Source organism: Electrona antarctica (genome assembly GCF_951216825.1).
Source record: "Electrona antarctica genome assembly, chromosome: 3".
In the NCBI taxonomy this organism is placed as follows: domain Eukaryota; kingdom Metazoa; phylum Chordata; class Actinopteri; order Myctophiformes; family Myctophidae; genus Electrona; species Electrona antarctica.
In genome coordinates this window covers 34548473-34570263 of record NC_136808.1, presented here as the reverse complement: position 1 = coordinate 34570263, position 21791 = coordinate 34548473, and the positions used below count along the sequence as shown (strand labels likewise).

Sequence of the window (21791 nt, the reverse complement as noted above, 5' to 3'; positions counted from 1 at the left end):
TGGAAGTCAGAATTTATGGGTCCTATTACCCGACCACTAAATCCAGTGTGTGGTGGCTGAAAGCTCCCTTTTTGTTGCTCGTTTCAGTTTATCTGGAAAATACATTTTACAATAAGGTATGAATATGTCAGCAGAAACAATGTACATCAGAAAAGTAATAAAAAAAAGGTACTGGTGGAGAATTTATACTGTTCAATGGGGGGAGGACCAATGCTGGAATACAGCCCTCGGCTACAGAGTATGAACATAGAGGAACCTCTAAAACATTGTCAGATTACAGTACGTCTTATGTAACACCTACAAGAACATGATAACATTTCACTGCTCAAATAAAGTGTGTTGAAACATTATTGCTGACCACTGAAGCTGCTACCATTGGTGTTTCAGAGGACCTTGTTTTGACAGTATAGTACTGAGTACTGATTATCAAGAGGTTTAAAATACTTTCACTGTGCAGTTGTGCTGCAATGCGGCTTGAAATACATTATGTGTGATGGGACCAAATTAAAATTGTGGCAGGCATTTATATTGCATTACACTTTTATGCACTCACCTGACATGCTTGTCCACATCAGCTTGAAGTTGCTGTCCACTGTATGTATGTATGTATGTATGTATGTATGTATGTATGTATGTATGTGTATATATATATATATATATATATATATATATATATATATATATGGCAGATGTATTGTAAAAACAAATCTTTATAGCCGAACTATAAATTAGGGTCAATGTGGTTAAACTGCTTTTGATTATGAATTAACTCATTTTGCTGGGAATCCTCTGGAACCCCCCCAAGGAACCCTGGGGGTTCCGGGACCCCACTTTGAGAACTACAGGCTAAACATCCCAACTAGTTGGTAGACATCCAGCAAAGAAAACTACGCCTGCAGTATATTAATCAAGCCGTGTAGGATAGTGTGTGGTGTAGAATTAATTGCATGCTGTGTTCCTAAGTTTGTAAAGGGGACTTATGTGTAGCTAAGGAACCACTGCACATGTAGCATCATCACACCATCTGGCTTTACACCTGCAGTATTGTGCAACACTGTGCTGGGAATGAGTTCATCCTACAAGGTCTTCATGGAAGAAACAAACACCGAAGGGAAAGGGAGTCTATAGGGATGACATACATGGTATTAACCACTTAACCCATTAAGACCTAAGGCCGACTACAAATTATCTGTTGGGTGGAAACCTCATACGTGTATGTCCAAAACTGTTACAGTTCAGGATTCAAATTCAAGTCGTGTGAAACGGCACTTGGTTGTGAAAACCAACCAAAAGCTATTTTCGTCAGCCAGCTTTCATGCTCGGACACAGCCAGCCAGGGACAGACCCAGGGACCCAGGGACACACATAGCTGTCTATAGGAGTGGTTGCACCACTCAAAAACCAAAAGACGTGAAAAACGCCCTTGGCGCTTCTGGCTTTCCATTAAAAAAAAGTCCTTAGTCCTACGAATTCATCAAAATTCATCAACATTGAATCATTTTTTTTTAATAATACATCAACAAATACAAAACTGTACAAAGGAGAAAAAGGAAAATGTTGGCAGAGAATGACACCTCCTTACTATGGGAAATTGAATTCACCTCCCCTTGAAGGTTTTTCAGGCTAGTTTTGAAAGAAACCAGTGATTCCCATCATTTAATGGATGGTGTCAGGGCATTCCACGTTTTGGTGGCAGAGTAGCAGAATGAGAATTTTCCCACGTTTGTTCTATGTTTGTAGTACCATCGTACACAGGCCTTTTTTGACTCATATGCATCTAAAATGACCATAACAAATAATGGATGGCATTTATATAGTGACTTTCTAGTCCAGCAATTCACGCACGCACGCCGTACACATCCATACACCGATGACGGAGGCAACCATGCAAGGTACCAACCTGCTCATTGATTCGGGAGCGGTTTGGGGTTCTGTGTCTTGCTCAAGGACATTTCGCCACCGACACGCAAGCCAGGGATCCTCACCCTCCTGAAGCATCTGTGGGATGTCCAAAAAGTCTGACATCAAAAACCTGGTGGAGCACGTACCTTTACCACTAGCCACAATGATTCCCCCGTTAAGATTAACCATGATAAAGAGAATTGATGTAATGCACGCACGCACGCACGCACGCACGCACGCACGCACGCACGCACGAGCAATACAAGCCATGAGTGACATGCTGTTCACCATCTAATGAATGACCAAGGGATGGAAATTGTCCTCTTGAAGATGCACCTCAAAGTCATCCTCTATCTACACGTCAACACTGAACACCTGATTATTATGTGTGCAGGATGATGGATCGTGCATATTTTCAGTTATCTTGCAGTGTGCACTGTGTAGGCCTACATCATTCACCTTCCTCAACGACAAGGGGCAGGCAGTGCAATGCCTTATAACAGTCAGATTTAGCTTTGATCTTACCAGTGATGCTGATTTACATTTGAATCAATCTATGATTGCATCAGATGAATTTTCGCTTGAAAATGGCAGGAGAGAGAGAGACAGAGAGAGAGAGAGAGAGAGAGAGAGAGAGAGAGAGAGAGAGAGAGAGAGAGAGAGAGAGAGAGAGAGAGAGAGAGAGAGAGAGAGAGAGAGAAAACAAGGTCAGGATACATTTCAGCTGATCTTGAACAGCCCGCCACCCCCCCCCACTTCCCCCATCTCTTTCTGCCTGCCCCGCACTTCAATTTACCGTCTCATTATTCAAAGTGAAAATGAAAATTGGAGCCTGGAGCATTTGTATTTGAACAAAGAGAAGGAAGCAGATTATGAATGTTCAAAATGTAATTTCTATTACACTTCCATTATTCTTCTATTAATCACAGATTCGTTCTCCGTGCACTCTTCAAGTAAAACTCACTCATACAGTATTCATGTGCACACAAGGAGGACGAAGAAGAAGAAGAAGAAAAAAAGAAATTGGCAAGGCTAACTGAAATGTTTAATTTATGGATGATATTTCCTGTTGGTGAAGACGCACAATGGATGTGTCACAGTATCTGAAGTATATGGTTTAATCAGAGCGTATGAAGTCAATAGCTATTTGCCAAACATAAGTAAATGTGGCAGCAGCAATAAAGAGAATAGAAAAAGAAAATAGAACGGCCCTTGTTTCAATTTTCTGTTTTTAATCACAGTAATTGTGAAGTGGGAACTGGGAACGTGTGTGTGTGTGTGTGTGTGTGTGTGTGTGTGTGTGTGTGTGTGTGTGTGTGTGTGGTGCCTTTCATTGCAAAGCTAATATTCACACAGACAGATGAGATTTAATGCATACTGATTACTCTGGAGACCCGCTGTTTGACTGTGGAGACAGTGTCAATTAAACAATCTTAAGCCTCCATAAACTGCACTTCAAAGGCTGATCAACACTATAGGCATGCTCTGTACAGTAGGTTTGACCTGAGTGTTGTTTAAATGGAGCAAATTCATCTCTGGACAGGAACCAAAATGATAACACCGTATTAAATCTCCGAGCACTTGAATAAGTAGGCGCATGCTATTGATATACTGTACAATGCTGCTCTTATTCTCCCCCCACACAATTGTGTGTTATATTCCCCTGATCATTGATACAGTAAATATTAATAGTGCAGTACTGCCATGTATAATACATTCACAATAGAAAGCTATTGGAATATGAATTATTCACCTTAACAGACAACATATGATTTTAGCTACAGTACAGCATGCAAAACACACAATGTGCAAATGCTGAATAAGAAATCAATACAAAGGCCATTTTGGGCATTTATGTTTACATTCATTTAGCTTATTTATGTTATTCATAAGCACCAGAGCATGACGGTATTCTCATTTGTGTGCAATGAGGCTTTGACATTGACCTCGCTTTTTAAGTACATTAAAATCGCAATACTGTACAATGAACATTTGGCTGCGGTTCAACACAAGTCCACTGGTTTATTGATACTGGCACAAATAGATTTGCACAAACACAAACAGTCCTCACTATTATTGGCCAGCCATTAGCTTGATTAAGAGGCCAAGAGATCCTCTTATAGAGCTGAGGCTCACCATCACAAATAGAACATTTGAGCCTGATGTGAACCATATTGTGGTCTGACAAGTACAGAATGATCATCCACCAAGCCTCAGACAGACATATACAACAACAAACCAGCATGACTATTATATGTGGTGCTCATTTTGATCCAGAGCAAATGAAGAGACACGAAAACACGAAACACGAAAAAGTAATGAAACCTTTTGGTATTCAACAGGATTCAACAAGCTGTTTAAGACATTGATTCACCTTGAGTTCAGAACCACCGCATCTAATTATAGCCATGGGAATCTAGTCAAGGCCATGGTATTTCAGGGCAGAAGAGAAGACTGCGTTCTGTTTTAACTATTTTTTGCTCTACATGAATCATATTCCCTTTGTGGCTTGGCAGCCATTAAAACAGAGAGAATGCCCTTTCCCAGTAAGATGCCACAGGCTAGAGCACCTCTGTTGTACTATAAAGGTGAAAGGATTGCTTTTGTGATCAGCACAGTACATATTTTATCTGCAGTACTGTACATAAAATTAGGACTAGAGGAAAAAATCTAAAACATTTCATGTAGTTAATAATTTTGAGTTTATTTGTTTATTAAATGGATCCCCATAGCTGAGGCGTAGGCGATATCTATAATCTTCCCGGGGTCTAAAGAAAATTCACTAGGTTACATAAAATATAAAAAATCACACCCGTGTGAAGTGAGTGGAGCAACTCCGTGTGGGGGTTCCTGGGGGGGTCCCCGGATGTTCCAGACCTACAGGAACGTGCCCAGGGTACCGGCCCGGTTCCGGCGAGCCGCCCGCATCCGAAACTGTCCAGAAATGACAGTTACCGTGTGGGGGTCCCCGGGGGGTCCCCGGAACATCCAGACCCCCAGGAACGTGCCCATGGGGCCGGCCCGGTTCTGGCGAGCCGCCATGCGTCCGAAATTATTGAGAAATGATAGAGTTACCGTGTGGTGGTCCCCAGGAGGTCCCTCTACTGTACTGTACTGTACTGTCACACCCGGTTAATAATTAAAAAAAACGCTATTTTCGTGCTCGGACACAGCCAGCCAGCCAGGGACACACATAGCTGTCATCAAAAACATGATGTAATGCATAACGTGACATTATACAAACTGAGTACAACATTGCATCAACAACAAACATGACAATTTGTTAATCCAGTTATTAGAATTTATGCGGCAGAATAGTGAGAATACCCCAGGAATTAACCCATTAAAACCGGGAAAGCATCTGTCATTATAGATATTTGTGTCAACATTGAGTTAACAAAACTATCTGGGTTCCAAATGGACCCTTACGGGTCTGTAACTCTGTGAAGAGTGTACAAACTGAACCAAATGGACCCGTAAGGATAAATAAGCGCTGTGGACTTTACAATGTAGATTGGGGTCCCAAAGATTAAAAAAAAGATATTCCATTTGTAACACTCTCTGAGTTACAGACCTGTTAAGGATCCATTTGAACCCATGGTGGGGCCATCGCACCAGGCGTTGAGAAACAGTAACTTATGCACTGTATGCACACTTGCACAGTGTATATGCATCATCTGAATCAAAGATGGATTGGGGGATGGTATCTTTGTGAGAGACTGAGGAGGAGGAGGAGGAGGAGGGAGGTTGCTCTCTAAAGCAAACAACCTCATTAGTCTGTCTATAGAACAGCACATCGTCACTGTCGGGCAAAAATAAATGTATCTCCATATTTCAACTTGTGTTTTGTTCTTCAATGGAAATACAATGGAAATAATTCACTGACTTTATTGTGTTCTCATTAGAGATGTCCCGATACTGTATCGGTAGCGTAAAAGTATCGGATCGGCCCTTATTTGGTCATATGGGGTCATATCGGTATCGGCAAATATGCCAGTCTAACCACAGATCCGACACAGGGGTAAGGGGTTGACACTATAGTAGGTAAATAAAATGTTGGGGCATGTGGAGTTTGCTTTAGAGTTGCCCAAACTGTACACATTTGAGTGAGGAGTCTGCTATAAACACAACACGAGATATATAGCTAGATAGATAGCTATAAACACTATTTCCAGTCGGTGGACTTCAAAATAAGATATATATATATTTTTTGTATTATTATATAGGCCTATATTATTCTCTGGTATCGGTATTCGGTTTCTGTAACGGCTAAACACAGAAATTGTGGTATCGGGATCGGAGCAGAAAGGAAAAAAGTGTATCGGGACATCCCTAGTTCTCATCCTTGATCCTTCTCATGTTTCTGTGAGAAGCATATTGTGTTTTCCTTTTAACCAAGATATCTAATACAGTACATCAAATCAAAATGCTTCACTTCATCATAGAAGAGTCACACAAAGGTAGTGAAAATAGCCGATCTTCAAGCTCACAACGCAACGCATCTTGTAGATCTGAACTATATATTTTGTTTCCCTTTCCTGAAAAGTAAACGGTTTTGCACTGTGCACATTCTATGAGCCTCGACAGAGCCTCTTCAAATCAACCCCAACAACTGGCTGCACGAGCTCCTCGCACATAGTCCTCATACAGACAGCCAGCCTGCTTCTTATGCACGCTTTAACAGTGCCATCAATGACATCTCCAAAATGCTCAGTGGAGAGTGCATTATTGCTCTCTCTCTCTCTCTCTCTCTCTCTCTCTAATACTCTTCATCCTCAAGTAGGTTTGATATGATTTTCTCTTTAGAAGGTCTAATGTATTTAGCAATTCAAAATGACAGCATATGGGAGCGAGAGAGTGAGAGTAGTCTGCATAAAAGGGGAGACATGTTTTACTGAAATGATGTGAACTGAGTCGTTATTTCCTTTCACTCTGAGGCAGATGCTAATGATTCACGCTGTGAATCTGTGAATCATTTCTAGAAAAGTAAACTGATTTCATCACTAGAATACACACAGAGTGATGGTGGAAGTCCCACGTGCCTACTGTGTGTTTGCCAGTGTGGTGGGAGAAGTACTTTTTTATTTATTTACCTAAGTCAAAGTAGCAATACCCCAATTGAAAATACTCTATTACAAGTACAAGTATAAGGCCTGTAATTGACTTGAGTAAAAGTACAAAAGTATTGGCATCAAAATATACATGGAAGTACCTAGTCAAAGTAATCCGAATTTTCAAAACTCTTTCGGAAATAGTTAGTCGATGTATAATATAGGGCTTAAGTATAATAATCTAAATCTGAAAACGAACCACTGTTGTAACTAAAGCTTTCAAATAAGCCAATAGTGTGATGACTAGCCGAGTGACTCAATTGAGATTTCAAGGCTTCATAAGGTGTGTAATTGATAGAAATAGAAAAAAAACATTTTTTGGGTGAACTACTCTTTTAACTAGGTGGAAGGTGGTTGACGGATAATCAAGAAAGAATTACCTATTATTACTAATGCAGGAAGATGAAAGGATAGAGAGTTAGGATAGTTTGGGTAGAAACCTCCATTTGATCTTTTTTTTTAAACATAATATATATAAACGTGTATGCCACTATGCCCTATTTTATACTTTGTATTGGAAGTGGCTATGTCTATCTGTGGGTTTTATAAATATCTAACCAATGGAAAGATTTTACAAGAGCTATATTTCCTGAAAAGTAGCCGTTTTGGACATACAAGGTTTCTGCCCATTAATACCGAAGATATGATATGGTATTAAATTGTACGGCATGTATGCAGTACCACTGTGCAGCACTGATGCAAGTTTAAAAGGGAAATACATGAAAAGGGAGATAGAGAGAAAGATAGATAGATAGACAGACAGTTAATGATCCCAAGGGAAAATCAGTTGTCATAACAGCACCACACTAAGGTTCAAACTGTAATAAGTAATAGAGTAACATGAATTTAAACTGTAAAATACAGTGTAGCTTATATATACTGTAAGACGACTTGGCATCCGACCTGTCCCTCTGCCCGGTATACATAAGTATAAGCAATGAGTACATAGAAATAGCAGAACAGCCCTACGAACGCAGGCCTAATTGTAAATAAATGCATGAACTTGCCCACTTGACAAACCGTTCTAGCCTTGGACTGTGCACTAGGGCAGCGCCGACAGGCAGAGGGCCTGCTCGGGTCGGCCCTTCCCACCAGGGATTCATGTAAATATGCTTCTAACTATTCTTCTGCTCGCGGCATCAATCATGGGGGATATGACAAGGCCCCCCTTTGTTCCAAACAAAGAGCGTATAAACACAGCTGGAGCTCGCTAGAGAAACCGTACCTTCCCCCCTACCCCCTATCTTGCCACTACACCTGTCGGACACACTGCATCAAAAGCTCATTTAGAGGCCCTGATTATCCTAATGACACCAATGTTCCTCTCTCTCTCTCTCTCTCTCTCTCTCTCTCTCTCTCTCTCTCTCTCTCTCTCTCTCTCTCTCTCTCTCTCTCTCTCTCTCTCTCTCTCTCTCTCTCTCTCTCTCTCTCTCTCTCTCTCTCTCTCTCTCTCTCTCTCTCTCTCTCTCTCTCTCTCTCTCTCTCTCTCTCTCTCTCTCTCTCTCTCTCTCTCTCTCTCTCTCTCTCTCTCGGCCATTATCGGTGAAGTCCACCCTCCCCTAATTAAAGACACGCAGTCAACACATGGTCAAGCACGAAAAGCACCCACATACCCCGCCCTCCCACTGCCATTACCACCGCCACCTCTCTCTCACACACACATGGGAATCCATTGCAACGCCATTTATCATTCCGTTTGTTGTTATTATTTAATTAGCAGTGATCTCATACAATTATGCAATTACTCAACATCAAATTAAACATTATATGGATCATCATCATTGTTGTGTAAAAATAAGCCACAAATAGATGAATAAATGTAATAAATTAAAATCACTTTGTATACAGTAGTTTAGGTGGCAGATATGATGCTTTTTGCTACCGTACCTCTTAAATGATTAAATGGCAAACAACCTGAATGGAAGAATGTGTTCTCTATCGCTATATGGCCAAGGGCAGTCTAATCAATACACACGCCATGAACATCTCTCAGCTGAAGACAAAAAACTGAAGAATGTTATGTTTGCAAATATGAAGCTTGCAGCTGTCCCACAACAATGAAAGTGCGCCCCTATACACTGTTTCAATGTGTTGTTTTCCATAGTAAACTTTATTCCTTTGAGGGAATATATATATAATACAATGCATTAGTTAGTTGATTAAACATCAGGAGAAATCTTGGGTTCAAATCATAATATCCACTATACCGTGTGCTATGAGACTGAAACAAACTGTACTATGATTTTCATAAAGTGGATAATTCAAATGTAAATCCTTAGACCAGTGACAAAACAAAAACTGTAAACTGCAGAGGTTAATGTAGTCAGTATATATAGCACAACTGCATAATCAATGGCACTTTTTCAGAGCCATTACAAGGTAATGTAAGTTCACGTTTACATTTCTCATCTCATATCGATCGTACTCGTGGAACATCAACACTCATAAAGCTACGTAATCAGTGCAGCAGTCTGCAACTACTTTGTTCAAACACAATGTACCTACTCAAGAGAAAAATAATTGTATTTCCCTTTACTCAAAGCGAAGAAGAAGAATAATAAGAAGAAGCTATAACAGTAGCATCTTTCATAAAAGCATTAGGCGGTGGTGGTAATGTGTGCTAAGGACCTACAGCTAAGTGTCTGAATGTTCCGTTAAAAAAAGAAGAAGCAAAAAAGCGCATATTAAGCAAAATACCCAGCCAATAAGTCAAGAAAATACTGATGGACAAGCAGAAATCTACCACTAACAAGGGTTTAATGGCATTGAATGCTTAGCCTTTAGCAGGCTGCATGGTCAGCCATCACCACAGCCACAATAGAGGTACGGTGAAGTGAATCCATGTCGGGGGCTGGAGCTACCGTACATGACCTGGTTGACTTTGTGGGGTTAATGCATTGATATGGAGAGTACTAGAGTGGCGAAAATCCAATTTTGATTCAGTAGAGTACTGAGAAGTGTTGTTGAGCTGTAGCTTACCAGTGGGTCCCGGCCGAGGTCACCCCGTCTGGACTGTCGTTTTGTTTTCTGGCTGTACCACCTACACAGAAATAACAGCATCAGATATGATTACAGTCATTCTAATTAGGTTATACAGTAACTTAAGAATTGTTCTATAGAGTCTCCATTCTAGTGTCTCGGACGGATCTTATATACACATTCATACATGCTGTGGGTTACTGACCCACACATTTTGGGAAAGGTTAACCTGTGGTCACGGTTCAGTCAGACAACTCACAAATAGATTTAACCAATATTTATTATAGAATGAGAATGTGTGCATATAATATTTTATCTTGGCGTTCGGCTCTGCTACATTTTTCTCCCTGCTCGGCACAATCAAACAACATCATTAAACATTAAGAGCAGGGAGATAGATATACAATAAAAACCATGGGGAACATAAATAACAGAGCCCACCGGTGGTGGTGGGCGCAAACATCACATATCAGCAACCAGGAACCATAAGCAGAAGGAAGGCAGGAAGAGCATGCAGTCTAGTGAGCATAAGTAGCCCGCCCAATTGGTCAGCTGACTGCCACATCAGCGAATGACATGTGGGTCTTGCACACACTGAATACACCCACATAGTAATGCAGCATATTAACCCCTTGAGTATATGAATGCGCCCTTGAGCATGGCATGAACCCCCTCGAGTATATCTGACTGAACTAACTTTGCAAGCTACATATCATTAAACGAAATTAATGAAATGAAAAAGACCATTACTACATCAAAAGTAATCAACAAACTATACTAGCAAAACTGGTGAAACATTGGTCAAATTGTCAAATAATATAAGACAGGCAAATATTATGAAAATAGCTGATCTACAAGCTCACAACGTTGAGGTGTTGTGAGCTTGTACATCTGCTTTTTTCACAATATTTATTATATTTATCTGAACAGAGTCAAACTAAATGTAATGCCTCAACTCCTACTGTACAATTCCAAGTGTTTGTCAGGATGGTAGAGACCCCTGTTCAAATGTGATTATTTTGGGGCATCCCCAGTTCAAATATGATTACATAAAAGTTTTATAAAGATTATATAAGAGTTAGTGTCGAAGTGTCCTTGAGCAAGACTCTGAACCCCAAATTGCTCCCGATGTGCAGGTTGGTGCATTGCATGGTTTCCGCCACCATCAGTGTATATATGAATGGGTGAATGTAATGCACAATCTCAAATCTTCAAATGTAAATTTGAAATTAATTAAATAAATGTGAAAACAGCAATTGTGAAATGGTACAGTCTGCGTAATGAGTACTTTTACTTTTGGTACGTAGGCATGTTATGTATATTTTGATGCCAATACTTTTGTAGGCCTACTGTACTTTAGATTCTGAATACCGGAATTGAACTTGTGGTGGGGGAATAAAGTACTCCAATTTTGTACTCAAGTAAAAGGATCAATACTGAGATGTAGAAATACCCTGCAGAGTACAAATATGAAGTGTACTGTATCAACTAGGAACCCTGGGGATTGAAACTCGTGCCATTTTGTGAAACAGAAACTTGACTCTGAATGACACCTATCAAATGTTGAGTTGAGAGAGAGAGAGAGAGAGAGAGAGAGAGAGAGAGAGAGAGAGAGAGAGAGAGAGAGAGAGAGAAAGAGAGAGAGAAAGAGAAAGAGAAAGAGAAAGAGAAAGAGAAAGAGAAAGAGAAAGAGAAAGAGAAAGAGAAAGAGAAAGAGAGAGAGAGAGAGAGAGAGAGAAACACAATTGTTCTGCTAGTCCTTGTTCCATGTTCTCATTCTCTATCATTTTAACACAAGGCCCATGGAGTTAACTCAACAAGAACCCATCCAACTCTGGTGCACTAGCTGCTCACAAATTCTGTAAGGGAGACGGGAGAGAAAGGGAGCCAATTCTCCTGAGGGAAAATGGTACAAGTTTTTTATTTCTTGTTTTTTTCTTCTTTCATTTCTTATCATGTATTATTTGAGACATGGCAGTGGAGAGAAACAGTCAAAGAGTTAGATAAAGAAAAACTCTGAATTGTATTCCTCACAAGGCTCACTGAATTATTCACCTCTGGTAGCCCCTTATTATATGAAAGAACCAGAGAATGCATGCCTTTTGCATGGCACTGATGAAACAATACTCAGCCAGTTTGATTTTCAAGGCTCTTTAAAGCTCTAATGTCTTGCCCTGTACCGCTTGGGCCGTCTGTATTAAATATAAAACTTTATTATTTGGAAACAATGGAAAGAGGGGCCAATGTCTTTTGAAAGACATTGTTTTGTGCTGGTGAGCATACATATATATATTCATTGAACCAACGTGTGTTGTGTTTCACCGTTTGAGTTGCTCGCTACGAATAAGTTACCGTATATACCTTTCGGCATTTGCAATGTGCTACTAAAATGTGCAGGCAGAAACTCATCTTCTTGTATGAAATTGGAAGAATCCATTGTATTGAATCTTCTAGGAATTAAGTGCAGTTTGGCATGAAGATAATTGACAAAAGCTGAGAGGGTTATTTTGTTCAGGTAACGTGTTTAATAGACAGTACAGCTGTACTCTCGTGTATTTGAGCGCCGTGTGGTTTCCTGGATCATTTATGCACATTCTTTGTATAATGAAACAGAAGTGGTTGTTTGTGTGAAAAAATAAAATAATAAAAAAGTATACGCAGGGGAAAAAATCAACTTCACAATGAAATGGATACAGCAACAGCATCAGGGAAGGATTGCAATTTTTTAATAACAGCATACTGTATGTCACTGGCTGAGATATATTACAGGGAATAAAAAGCAGACCATTATAAACGTACACAGAATATATGGTAACTCCCTTGGCTGTATCTGATGCCGTCTGATAGCACACATGTAGCCGCTGGCTCCATTTCACATGGGTCACCCAAGGCCCAGAAATAATGTAATGTGCCTCTGGGTGAAATACTTTATCAAAGCACATTGGCCTACTGTGTAAACAGCATACCGTAACAGGCTTTGAATCAAGCATCCCTGCATACATTCCCCTTCTTTATTATGACTATTTCTGAGTGTCTGCAAAACCAAATAAAGCACACAGGCACACAGTTGCCATGTCCACCTGTCCGAGGCGTAATGAAGTGCAACCTTGAAACCTCTATATAAAATGCTCTCTGTGTCCTTTTATTGCCTGGAGGGAGTTGAAAGCACCACAGTGTGGATGTAAGAAAGAGTCTTGTTTCCAGATGGGGATGTGTAGCTACTGGTAACTATTCTAAACCCCACTGGACAGACAGGGAAAGGCACGGAAGTTGTTCAACTGAGAATTAGCCAGTGGCACATTCCAACTTAACTTTGAGCTTTTGATTTAAATATGTAATCCTTTAATTCCCCGGTGTTGGCGAGTTATTAACCATATTATGAACATTAGCGTTCCTATAAAGCGTCACAACCTCGCCCCCTTTCATGACGACGACCGGACCGGAAGAGAATTTCACATTCATTTTTCCCATAGATGTTTCGGAAAGTATTTATTTAAAGACCTGTAAGCCTCGAACAAAGCCAACTCGGATGGTGACAAACCATGACAATAAACAAAGAAAATTGGGCCGAACAAATCATTAGAAAGAAGAAAAACTAATTATTTGTTTGGTCCAAAACATTGTTTATTGTCATGAGTTGTCACCATCCAGGTTGGCTTTCTCCAAGGCTTACAGGTCTTTAAATAAACACTTTCTGAAACGTCTATGGGACAAATAATGGGAAATTCTCTTCCAGGCCGCTCGTCGGGGGTGGGACTGCGACGCTCTATTCTAGGCATGTCACTCATAATTGGCGAACTTGTTAAAAATAGCAGATCTACAAGCTCACAACGTGTCGCAACAGCTGTTTATGGTGAGGAGATCCACCGAGTACAAAAAGGAGGGGACATATAGATATCCCTGGGGGACCCACGGTCAAAATTATATAGGGTTTATAAATGGTTAAGGATTGCTATACAGTATAATGTTTCTCAAAATGTTGTATAGACTATTGTATTGTATAGATTAAATTTATAATTTATAATAATACATGATTTATATAATACATTATGAAAATGGATTACAGGATTGGAAAATCTCTGAAGATGTACGTTATGTTATATACTGGAAGAGATAATTATCTCTGGGAAAACCAGTATATGCACCAAAATGATATTTAATAGGTAAAACACACAGGCCCGCTCCAGCGTCATCCTCTCAGCACATGCACACACATACACAAACAGAGGAACACAGACAGGTTCCCTCACAGGTCAAAGTCACCTCGACTGGACCGGACTGAGCAAACAATGGGACCGGATGGTTCACACACACACACACACACACACACACACAAGCTGACTTAATAAAACACGTACACAACACTCACTCATGACAGAGGATGACCGGGAGAAGATGACCGGGAGAAGATGACCACACGATGGATCAGACCATCTGAGGAGAACTTGTGATTGGCCGAGTGGCGGCACTAAGAGACTATAATACTATGGAGGTTGTTGGTGAACTTCACTCATTGTCACCATAGGATGATGGGTCCAGAGCTGATAAATTCATTATGAGCTCTGCGGTAATCAATGTTGGTAACATCTGTCTCTGTTCGTTATAGTATGATTGTATAGGATTCATATATTATGATTTGGCTCAAGCACCATTGTAACTAGAAATAGGACATAAAACGAATTGACATAATCTTAACTTCTCCTGTGTATTATTCTGCCTGGTATGAGTACATTTTGGGAATAATCATCAAACGAACGCGTGTTGATTCCATGTTGTTTTGTCTATACCTCGTTAAGGGTGAGAAACGGACTGGGATCTCCAGCAGATGGTGACCCTGACACGTGATTATTTCCACTTTGGACCGGGCAGAACACAAAAGGATCTAAGAGGGTTGAACGTCTTGCGGAGACAACCTGCCAGGTCAACACACGGTGTCCTTTTTCCTGTGAGACTCAATAGAGGTAAGCAGTTCTCTATTGTAATAAAAACTGCTAATTGATTTATTCCAAATTGAATTGAGTCTCACAAAGGAAAAATCAACTCCGTTTTGCAAAAAAACATTGAACTCTAAAAACATAACAGTATCTATTCTAGGGGACAGATATGGATGGCCAGCATTCGGTTATAATCAATGTGTATGTTTTTGTGTTGTAAAAGTTTATAAAGAGTAAGAGAAAGTCTTAGAATAATAAGAACATGTCTGGAGAAGATATTTAGGTGAATTTATGGGCAGTTTCTGTGTCGAAATGTGGGCTAGAGTAGTCAACAAGTGAAAATGGTAGTCAAAATAGTTTAATCTATTACTTCACTCGGTTATCCTGAGTGTGGGGCTAAAAGTAGCCTTGATGAAAGAGTAGCATCGATGACTGGTTTACTAGTTATCACTTCATTTTGATCAAGTGACTGTCTAATATAGACTTATTTATCCTTAACATGGCATGGTAGCTAGCCCCTGAGGGCTATTACGGTTCCCTTTAAGGGGAGTTGTCGTGAAATTTAAAATTGTTTTACTATAACCCCAAAATACATGTTTTATAAGAAAAAAAGTGAAAAATTGAGGACAGTGGAGATAAGTCTTGAAGAAGAGGCACAAGGTCAAGAAAGTCTGGGACTTCAAGTATACACCTATATATGTGTATATATATATTTATATGAAGATATTGTATGTAAAAGTAAGTGTCAAAAACCAGAAACCGGGGAGGCTGGTATAAGTGTGTCAAAAACCAGAAACCGGGGAGGCTGGTATAAGTGTGTCAAAAACCAGAAACCGGGGAGGCTGGTATAAGTGTGTCAAAAACCAGAAACCGGGGAGGCTGGTATAAGTGAAAATGGACATTTTGTCCTAGAACTGTGTAAAAGTAGCTCAGAAACCAGAAACCGGGGAGGCTGGTAGAAGTGAAAGTGTTTATTTTGTCCTAGAACTGTGTAAAAGTAGCTCAGAAACCAGAAACCGGGGAGGCTGGTAGAAGTGAAAGTGTTTATTTTGTCTTAGAACTGTGTAAAAGTAAGTGTAAAAAATTAGCATAAAATCCTGACGACATTGGCCTCAGCGCCCCGTCAGTTTCGGCATTTTTGTGGTGGCATGTATATGTACGTTTGTGACCAGGGCGCCACTGGTCACAGATGATGGATATTTATATTGATAGAAAATATATGAGCAGTGTTGTAAGATATAGTGTAATCCGTGCGGTTACAAGTAAAATGTATGTTTTGTGAGACTGCCCGGTGTCGCAGGGCACCGTCAGTGATATTGTGAAATACTGTCTGTCTGTCTGTCGGTCTGTCTGTCTATCGTTCTGTCTGTCTGTCTGTCTGTCCCTCCCTCCCTCTCTACCCCTCAGCTCCCACTCACTCTCGCTCTCTGTCTCTCTCTGTGTCTGGTGCTGTGGGGCAAAGGCCAAACTGCGCTCCGGCACATAGGGAGATAGGGTAGAATGGTTATATTGTTTTAATAACATTTGGTGCCCAAGTTGCACCTGTAAAAAATGAGGCATTCTGCAGTATGAGTATTGTGCTCTGAATACTTAGAGGTCAATACTGATACTCGGATACTTGTACTCAAGTACATTTTTCAAATCTGTACTTCTGCTTGTAAAAAAAAAATTGGTTTAAGGTTAATAAGGTAGTATTTTTAGGCTCAAAGGAGTATGTTTGCTTATAATAAAGCAGCGGTATTGGTATTTGATTAACTATAGGAATAACTAATTTACAGATAATGTGTTTATATTATCTGTAAAAGAGGGATTATAGGTCTAGGTCTAAAAACACAGATAAAATTCATCAAGGATGCATTCTATTGTAAGGACGGGCTGGACGGGCTTAGCGAAGTGAGGTATATTTTTAAATATTTAAGTGCATTGTGCAATAAAAAAAAAAAATAGAATACTTTGTTTTCTTTTTGAGATATCTTTCTCTCTCTACCTGTCTCTACGTAACCTCCCTCCATATAAATGTGAAATGCATGCGCTAGAGAACTCTGTCTCTCTGCGTCTCCTCCCTCCATTTTACAACTGTGTAAATGCGTACGTAGAACGCTGGGTCTCTCTCTCTCTCTATCTCTCTCTCCTTGGCTTCTCTCTAAGTACTCTCCCTTCATATAAATGTGTAAATGCGTGCTGTGAGAACGTCTGTCTCTCTAAGTACCCTCCCTCCATATAAATGTGTAAATACGTACTGTAAGAACGGTCAGGAGAAGTACAAATATTAATATTATTTTTAATAATTATTGTTTCATTTCATTCACCAGTATTTGTTGTTCTTTTCTGTTTTATCTCACAGATACGGAATGACTATTGATAAAATAGTGTATTGCCTCATTCTGATCAGCTGGGACAGATAAAACACTAGGCCTGCCCTTTGATTAGGGTGAAAAAAGGTTACGGGTAACCGGCACAAAGTCTATAGATCTATGACAAAATATAATTAATGATCTTGTTTCAGGTGTATAATGATCTTGTTTCAGGTGGAGAAGACACTAAAAGAGGGTCTAACAAAGACGTTCTAAAGGATATATATTTAGAATAAGTGTAAAGAAAAATAGCAGATCTACAAGCTCTCATACGGCCGGAATGTTTATATATACTATAGGCTAATTAACCATGTACTGTATAGATAAAAGAAAAAGGATCTCCATCTTCCCCATTATATATCATTATCCCACCTCATCATATTTTTATTATTTTGGTAGAGGGACACCTTCCACTTCATTTTATTATTTGTTTTTCATCACCATGAGTTTGGCTTGACTAGGCATATATCCTCCCCTGAATAGACTTGATTCTATATTGGGCCTTTATGGTACTAATTTGACTCACCCGGAAGCTGCTACGATCGGCGCAGGAGCGCGACAAAGATAACATCATCAAGTACCCCGTCCCCCTCTCCAAGCTCTGCTTGGTATAAGAACTGTGTTAGGTGCATCTCCGACGTTTTCTCCCGTTTGCGACAGAGATCAAGTGTATCTGTCAATGAGAACGTATAGGCTATATTGTCACCTGTGGGTCACCTGTTATGTCACCCATCCTGGGGGGCGCGGGGCGAAGATTCGGCTCTGACAACGAGCAAAGAAGAACTATCGCAGTGTCTGCTCTGATGAGCTACTAAGAACTTTGCCATTGGCACTTTCGACGGCGCAGGAGCGCTACAACGGTGCTGGGTTTCATGGGAACCCCGGACACATCATCTTCATCATCATCATCATCATCATCATCATCGAGAGAGAAAAGTCATTCTGTCTCTCTCCCACAGTACCATCTAAATAATGAGTGATTGTTTGCCTAGTCAAAGTCAAAGTCAAAAAGACTGTTTTTTAGGTGTTGACAAATTGGGAACCATACAACCCATATTACATCAATCATGCAACACGCTATTTCATGAAGTTACTTTTTAATGAGGTTACATTGAAATGTTAAATGTTTATTTCTGTATTAATTGATGTGGTTATTAAGAAAATCAATAGTAGACATGCAGCATTACCACGCCAAGGTCATAGGCCAAAGCTGTGTGGATATAAGAGATAAGGATTTGGGTGCGGGTAGTAATGATCATGGGGCTCAAAGTTCACTGCAGGGGAAAGCCCGGGGTAATCAATACATCTGGCTAGTCTAAAGCTAAACTAAAAAGTTGAATAATAGAAACCATAACATGTTGTATGTTGTATCTCAAAGAGGGTGTTTTCAATGCCTTTGACGGCCGGTAAAGTCCCTTTACAGTTTGAAAAGAAAAAATACGGTACAGAGACATTCCCCAATGTTTTGGTCCATCTCTGAGATTTACAGAGATGGAAAGAGGGATTGGAAGAGATAATTATCTCTGGGAAAACCAGTATATGCACCAAAATGATATTTAATAGGTAAAACACACAGGCCCGCTCCAGCGTCATCCTCTCAGCACATGCACACACATACACAAACAGAGGAACACAGACAGGTTCCCTCACAGGTCAAAGTCACCTCGACTGGACCGGACTGAGCAAACAATGGGACCGGATGGTTCACACACACACACACACACACACACACAAGCTGACTTAATAAAACACGTACACAACACTCACTCATGACAGAGGATGACCGGGAGAAGATGACCGGGAGAAGATGACCACACGATGGATCAGACCATCTGAGGAGAACTTGTGATTGGCCGAGTGGCGGCACTAAGAGACTATAATACTATGGAGGTTGTTGGTGAACTTCACTCATTGTCACCATAGGATGATGGGTCCAGAGCTGATAAATTCATTATGAGCTCTGCGGTAATCAATGTTGGTAACATCTGTCTCTGTTCGTTATAGTATGATTGTATAGGATTCATATATTATGATTTGGCTCAAGCACCATTGTAACTAGAAATAGGACATAAAACGAATTGACATAATCTTAACTTCTCCTGTGTATTATTCTGCCTGGTATGAGTACATTTTGGGAATAATCATCAAACGAACGCGTGTTGATTCCATGTTGTTTTGTCTATACCTCGTTAAGGGTGAGAAACGGACTGGGATCTCCAGCAATACTGTACAGCAAGTCAGTCAAGGATTAAGAGAGCCTGAAATACAAGTTTTACAGATAAAACTTACTTGGCAGAGCTAGGCCTGCAAAAAAACATTTCCAAGATATTTTTAAACAAAGCTTTATAGCTGTGTGACAGAATTGTTTATTCTGTTAAGTAAACTGCATGGAAGCAATGACAGTGACATATTTATAGCATATGGTGGATATCATAGCGTTTCTCTCACAAACTGATGATAAACCCCAAGCCCATCACATAAACCCCACTATAGATGTCGTAGCTAGAACTGTACCATCATTCAACTAAATTGAAAATGGCAAATCTTTCTGGAAGGTAGATCCGAATCAGGCCCAATAATGTAATCCATCAATTTAGTTATTCTAATTCTGCAGGAAATTAAGAGGCATTTTAAATCAGGCTGATGAATTCTGCAACATGAGTTCTGGCTTTGGGACACCAATATTATTTAAATGAGTGTGCAACAGCCTGCTTGTGCTCATTTCATATGGTGCTTCAGACAAGCAGTGCCATATGGACACATTATGGCCAGCATTTCAGACATAATGACATAGCAACCAAATTTAGGGTCATTTCTGACAGTCAGTGTATATACTTCTGAAGGAGAAAACAATTCTGGGAAATTTGGCTGCGTGTCACACCGTCTAGCCAAGCTGTGATGGCTGGCACAGAAAGCAAAGAAGATGGACTCCCATAGATTAAAAGCAATAGGACAATGACGCATGAATCATAGAGGGGAATATGTGGCTTAAAGGGGGGACCAGTTTCCAAATTGTAAGCAAACAACAATTACAGGGACACAAGCATCCTCTATCAAAAATACTTTGCATACACAATCAAGCACAAAATGGTGATGCGGACCGATACCAAAATTCAATCAAGTGCTGGACCCAAACATGACCAAATAAATACAGCCTTGATTGCTCATCATCTAAAAGTTGTAACAAATTACCCACTGGCAGAGTCAAGTGTGCAATTTTCCATCTCGAGCTAGTATATAATTGTGGCTAGCCCAAATCACCTTTTCCACGACTGAGCAGTTTGTGGTGAGATGGAGAAAATAACAATTTATAACCTGGTTGGTAATCGCTGCTTTGCATAAAGTGGATGAGGATGGACTGGCATAAGCCTCTGATTATTATGTTTGGAATTACCAACTGCAACTGCACACAAATGGAACCTCTGTTTTTTGTCATGCCAAACTTTATGGGATTCTGTGTTCTTTGCAAGGTGGGTGTGAGACAATAAAGATACACTTTACACACATACATTTTACACCCTATATACTTTGTCCCCCAGGGATCTGTATTTGGTGGTCCCCTACTTTTTACCCTCTGCACCGAATCTTCACCAAAAATAGTCGATCTAAAAGCTCACACTTGCGACATGTGAGCTTGGATTTACGCTATTTTGCCAAATGTTCGCCCATTATGACACGGTTATCTTTTTAGATATTCTCGTCTCTCTCTCACATACCCGCTTCTACTCCACTGCTCTTAAATTCTACTTCCTTCTTTCGCTCACAAACCCCCCTCCTCTCTCTTTTCGTCCCTCTATCCATTTCTCTCCCCATTCCATGAGGTTTGTACCGCTCCAGGCCTGAAACTCAATTTCTCAGGCATTGACTAGACAGCGATTGCGTGGAGCTAACTCAATTGTTAAGATAGTGCAGCAAAGGCTCTTGAAAAGATTGGGGCCTCGACTTTAATACAGCATCATTCATGTCGCACAAACACAAACACATTGATGTTCTATTTTATCCAAAGGACCCACAACGGCATGTTTTAGAGGCATTTATATTGCATGGAATAAATGGTACAAATATGTTTAATAAACAGTGTATTTGTTTATGCGCACGCAGAATTGCAGCATGCTAGACTGAATTGTTCAATTTGGTCTTATATCATCCATTATTGTTGGATATATCTTTTTTTATTACTTGAATGTGCTAGCAGCAACAACAAAACAGCCTATTAAAGGGGGGGAGGTTAGGTAATGATTTATATTAAATCTGCATTGGGAGTTGCTGAATTAGTTTGTTGTAAGTCTGGTGTCTGTTGAAAACTATTGCTGGCTGCTATACAGTATGTAGCTTTGTTTGTGAGATTAATTTTATTTTAAGACAGTGATTTAACTAATAGTGCCTGTAACTAATTATTCAAATCAGTGTTCGTTTTTACATACTGCTGATTGAACCTGAGGCTGATTTACTCGAGATTTCAGCTGTAGGTGAACTCTGACCCTTTGTAAAAATTGAGTTAAATTTAATAT

The 21791-nt window shown here is 40.0% G+C and overlaps 1 protein-coding gene across 1 annotated transcript in view; it reads right to left on the bottom strand.

Annotated features, from left to right (window-relative positions):
* The window catches only part of tox3 (TOX high mobility group box family member 3), a 220292-nt gene that overhangs the window by 157742 nt on the left and 40759 nt on the right, over positions 1–21791 (bottom strand). Inside the window, exon 2 of the mRNA XM_079497552.1 lies at positions 9993–10053. The gene's annotated coding sequence lies outside the window, so the exon portion shown is untranslated. The remainder of the gene's footprint in view (positions 1–9992; positions 10054–21791) is intronic.